The sequence below is a fragment of the Helianthus annuus genome, chromosome 14, assembly GCF_002127325.2.
Source record: "Helianthus annuus cultivar XRQ/B chromosome 14, HanXRQr2.0-SUNRISE, whole genome shotgun sequence".
Lineage (NCBI taxonomy): Eukaryota > Viridiplantae > Streptophyta > Magnoliopsida > Asterales > Asteraceae > Helianthus > Helianthus annuus.
In genome coordinates this window covers 103006366-103012112 of record NC_035446.2, presented here as the reverse complement: position 1 = coordinate 103012112, position 5747 = coordinate 103006366, and the positions used below count along the sequence as shown (strand labels likewise).

At 41.6% G+C, this 5747-nt stretch overlaps 1 long non-coding RNA gene across 5 annotated transcripts; it reads right to left on the bottom strand.

Annotated features, from left to right (window-relative positions):
- Positions 1-288: 288 nt before the first annotated feature.
- Positions 289-3663, bottom strand: LOC110908867. Of its 5 annotated transcripts, none has more exons than XR_004878273.1 (6): positions 3235-3662; positions 2722-2991; positions 2307-2434; positions 2173-2220; positions 1627-2093; positions 289-1283 (listed from the first exon to the last, which is right to left on the bottom strand). It is a non-coding gene; the product is annotated as an uncharacterized LOC110908867 (long non-coding RNA). The 5 variants fall into 5 exon arrangements; XR_004878274.1 differs by having other exon boundaries at positions 289-748; XR_004878272.1 differs by having other exon boundaries at positions 289-758; positions 3235-3661.
- Positions 3664-5747: the final 2084 nt, after the last annotated feature.

Here is a 5747-nt window from a genome sequence, read left to right as displayed (position 1 = left end):
CCCTTCCGTGCGTCCCACCAACAGTTCCCCTTTCAAAAGTTGCGTCTGATCCCCCCTTCTTTCCAGCCGTGTATGATATATATTAGTTATGATTAGGGTTTTAATATAATATAATATAACCATACATGATCAAAAGCCCAATATCTCAAAATTTACATCTAACTAGTATTTAAACTCCGCGTGCGCTTCGCAGCGCGCAAGTGGGGCGAAGCGCTCAAAATAATTATCTTGTTCAAAACTAAATAACATTTATATATTTATGTTCCATTTTGTGCAAAAGATGGATAATAAGAGTACAAAAACTTGAGCTACATTCTCTCTAAAGATATGTAAAAAATAAATATGTTAGATATAGCATCCTACTTGTTTTGGCTAGCAACAAACAAAATATATTAGCAACCAACCAGCTATGGGTTGGAAAAAAGTACTAAGAAAAGCAACATATAGCAAAGCCAAAGCCAATCACCCTACCCTCTTACAAATAAACAGCAGTCAGGACATATCATTCGGCTCTGCCATGATAAGGAATGGTGTTTCGACTTATTTTTGACCCACGAAAACAGATGAGCTATGATTTTTTTCACCGTATTTTTAATAGAGGGGCGAAGCTTTTTGAAGACCAATTTGTTGCGAGCTTTCGAAATGAACCAAAAAGTTCCGTACAACATTCCAAAGCATAATTTTCTCACATCTTTAGAACCATGACGCCACCATGCTAAACATCTCTTCAACATAAGTAAGTGGGTACCTGTTAAAGTCTAAAAACAAATTCTAAAACATAGATTTATGTGGTTTTGAAATTACTTGACTGTATTACTTTTAGTGATCAACAATGATTAACAATTCAGCTAAACACTAAAAACAAATCTCCAATGTTACCAATAATACAAATAATCATCAACCCTAAATGCTACAGAATACAAATAATCATCAACCCTAAATGCTAAACTGACTACAGAACATAAACCCAATCAAATGAAACCAAGTTATTTTGGTTTAAGATTTATGGATAATGGGTCAAAAATATTAAAGACTTGGATATTATCACTTAAGAACCAACCCGCTTTAACACATTGCCCGACCCGCATGTTTTGCCACCCGTGAAGATGATAATCTTTTGTATTCCTTTGTGTGTTTGTGTGTGTGTCTATAAGTATGCATAATAAATATATGTCTGTGTGTGTGAGAGAGAGAGAGAGAAAGATTGAGATACAAACTCTCTGTTTGCAAGAGTTCTTGTAATTTCATGTTCTTTTCAGTAATTTTCCAATGGTTCCTTAAACCTTCATACATAACAGAATTTTATTACAAATGTTTGGATTAAAAAAAGGCCTAATAAAATAGCACAATCTATAAAATGTAAGGCTGGAAAGGTGGAAAATCATAATTAAAGCGGCAACACATCCGTCTCAGTGACGGATATAAAAGTCCTTAAAACAACACAAATATAACAACATACTAATACAACAACCATAGCAAGTAAAAACCCACAAAAGCAAAGTTGTTGCAATGGTCTGGGAGTGTGGATCCGAAAGGATAGTCCCCACCTCAACCAGATTAATATTTCCCTAAATTGATCTAAAAAAAGTGTTGACTTATAGCAAAATTAATGAGTTAAAGTAATACCTGATAAGCTTCAACTCCTTCAGCAGCAATAACGGTGGCATGATATACCACATATTTCATAGCAGTAAGTGTACAAACTGCATTATAACTGTATACCCTTTCTCACTGCAATTCTCAACGGTTACTGACAATTTAATCTTTCTAGAGTTCTCCAACAGATCATATTCTCTAGTGTCGTATCACGATCAGCATACATAAACTGGTGCAGTCTCCTTTGTGTATGTGTAAATCCCTGGGAGACTGTGGTTTGTGTCCGGCGTCGATCTTCATCTCCTTTATCAGTAATATAAACAACTGAAGCAATTCCTGAGTCCAGAATTCTGCAGATACAACATTGCATTTGAGGTTTGAGGGAACTGTGAAGACCTCGGATAGCGGTTAACTCGATGGTTTGTGTGTTCCATAGCTGATTTGACCCAAACTGAACCCCTTAATGATATGTAACTGCAACCTCTAGGTCCAAGTGACTAAAACACATAACATACTTTATTCAATGATAACAATAATTATAATGATAATTAATAATAACAATAACTATATGTGGACCTGTTGGACAGGATCAACAACATTTTCCCTGGATAGCTTGTTCCCATACTGATCAGTGACATGAAAAATTACCAAACATGAACTGAAAAGCACGATGTTCAGCCATAAAATCGACTGCGATATAGGTTAATCACCTCGAAACCAGCATGGTGAGGCTCAGACCAAGCTATTAAGCTGCCATGGCTGCACCATCAGTTGCAAGCGGAGAACAATGCACCTGCCAACCTACGCCAAGTAATGATCTGACCATGATCATCATAGCCTGTTAATATTAGATAAATACATAAATACATGTCAATAAGAGAACTGAAATGAATAATGATTATCATGGTGTCGTAATTTGATTGGGTGGTAGCATCCCAAGTGTTTGAGGATATCTTATGGTCCTTCTAAGAAAAGAATTAACTCAAACTCTATTTCAGTGACCAAAAGGACCAAACCACTACCGATAACTCAAATTGCAAAAGCATCAGTGAGCTGATTCATCAGGCTCAGAGAATGCAAAAGGACCAAGCCACCATGGCTGCAATAGGGGTTGCAGGTGCTAACCTGAGATCCTCCGTAGCTGCCACGCCGGCTTTATTTTGATTACTCATCACAGCCTCCGTGTAACAACTGTCCATTTAAACCGATAACAGCCAAACCAAATACAAACACAGTTCATACGCCTCAATTATTAATAAATTATTATATATAAAGAATACAACATTCGTATGCCCAAAAATGAATGATTTACGCCTTATCATCATAAACCCTAAAGGGCCTTTTTCAACACCATCGTCAGACCATATTTCAGATGTATGGTTTAGCATTGCAAACCTGAAAGGAGCTCCAAAACCGTCATAATCGGAGCACTTTTCACAACCAAAACCAACGAAAAATACATACAGATGATAATAATGTAAGTTTACATTAAAAAAGGGAACTTAAACAGGTTGCATACAAATCATAACATTGTTCTGCTTTATCATTCAAAATTTTTTGCATAAATGAACCTGAAAAGAAAGCATCATAAGTGAAGGGTGTTTTGCAACCACAACAGATGAAGCATAAAAAGCAAACCTCTGATTAAGTGGATGATGTTCTGCAATCACAATCGCCACCAGCCAGAGAGGCAAACATCATCATCGTACCAACCATCCTATATGTTACCGGAAACCCATTCTGATTCCCACGACAATAACTGGCGTTGTCATTAAGCTACGGTGGCCGGGCGGAAGTCATTTGCGTCACCCTTTATGTGTGTGTGTGTGTGTGTGAGAGAGAGAGAGAGAGAGAGAGGAGGGGAGGTGTAAACTGAGAAAAGGCGGGGATGTGGCCAGTCAGGGCGGCCAAAGACGGAGATACACGGCAGCAACGCCGTCGATCCTCCCCCTCTCTCCAGATCTTTCTCTCTCTCCGATGTAAATCTCTGTGTGATGGTAGATTAGGAAGGAAGACAGGGAAAAGGATGGGGTGACATCTGTCGCTCGCCCAAAAAAGCCCAATCAAATTATCACACCATGCTAATCACTAATTAATAATAAAATAATTAATTAATATTAATATTAATATTAATATTAATTAATATTAATATATTAATATTAATATTAATATATTAATATTAATATATTAATATATTAATATTAATATTAATTAATATTAATATATTAATATTAATATTAATATATTAATATTAATATATTAATATATTAATATTAATTATTAGTAGATATTAATATTAACTAGTTGTTTACAATGCGCGCGCGTTGCGGCGCGCTAAACCAAATCGTTCTATAAGAATGACAAAACATGTCAAATAACAAAAAGTAACTCAAACTAAAACGTCACGTATTTTCGGTACCGGTTCGGCACCGGTATTCACCGATTTTTACCCTCAAATACAACCCCCGCCCAAGGGGCCACGCCGAAACCCAAGCCCACCCGGGGTGGTGACTTGGGCGTTTGTACCCAACCCACGACACAACCCCAACCCCATACCCTATATTCTAATATTTCCTAGATTTTTTTTAACACATAGCCGTTGGCAAACGGCTCGCACAAACGGCTACTTGTCTTGGCCAATGAGATCCCGTCATGTCATCTTGCTAGCCCCGCCCAACGCTCGGGCTGAAACCCCCCGCCTAAGGGGCCACGCCGAAACCGAACCCCACCTGGGGTGGTGACTTGGGCGTTTGTACCCAACCCACGCCACAACCCCCATATTCTAATATTTCCTAGATCTTTTTTTTAAACACATAGCCGTTGGCCAACAGCTAGCCTAAACGGCTACTTGTCTTGGCCAATGAGATCCCGCAATGTGATCTTGATAGCCCCGCTCAACGCCCGGGCTGAAACCCCCGCCCAAGGGGCCTCGCCGAAACCCAACCCACCCGGGGTGGTGAATTGGGCATTTGTACCCAACCCACGCCACAACCCCCGCCCCATTCCCCATACCTCATATTCTAATATTTCCTAAATTTTTTTTTAAACACATAGTTGTTGGCAAACGGCTAGCCCAAACGGCTACTTGTCTTGGCCAATGAGATCCAACCATGTCATTTTGATAGCCCCGCCCAACGCCCGGGCTGAAACCACCGCCCAAGGGGCCACGCCGAAACCGAAGCTCACCCGGGGTGGTGACTTGGGCGTTTGTACCCAACCCACGACACAACCTCCGCCCCATACCACATATTCTAATATTTCCAAGATTTTTTTTAAACACATAGCCGTTGGCAAACGGCTACTTGTCTTGGCCAATGAGATCACGTCATGTCATCTTGATAGCCCCGCCCAACGCCTGGGCTGAAACCCCCGCCTAAGGGGCCACGCGGAAACCCAAGCCCACCCGAGGTGGTGACTTGGGCGTTTGTACCCAACCCACGCCACAACCCCCGCCCCATACCCCATATTCTAATATTTCCTAGATCTTTTTTTTAAACACATAGCCGTTGGCCAACAGCTAGCCTAAACGGCTACTTGTCTTGGCCAATGAGATCCCGCAATGTCATCTTGATAGCCCCGCTCAACGCCCGGGCTGAAACCCCTGCCCAAGGGGCCACGCCGAAACCCAACCCACCCGGGGTGGTGAATTGGGCATTTGTACCCAACCCACGCCACAACCCCCGCCCCATACCCCATACCTCATATTCTAATATTTCCTAAATCTTTTTTTAAACACATAGCTGTTGGCAAACGGCTAGCCCAAACGGCTACTTGTCTTGGCCAATGAGATCCAACCATGTCATTTTGATAGCCCCGCCCAACGCCCGGGCTGAAACCCCCGCCCAAGGGGCCACGCCGAAGCCCAAGCTCACCCGGGGTGGTGACTTGGGCGTTTGTACCCAACCCACGACACAACCCCCGCCCCATACCACATATTCTAATATTTGATAGATTTTTTTAAACACATAGTCGTTGGCAAACGGCTAGCCCAAACGGCTACTTGTCTTGGCCAATGAGATCACGCCATGTCATCTTGATAGCCCCGCCCAACGCCCGGGCTGAAACCCCCGCCTAAGGGGCCACGCCGAAACCCAAGCCCACCCGAGGTGGTGACTTTGGCGTTTATACCCAACCCACGTCACAACCTCCGC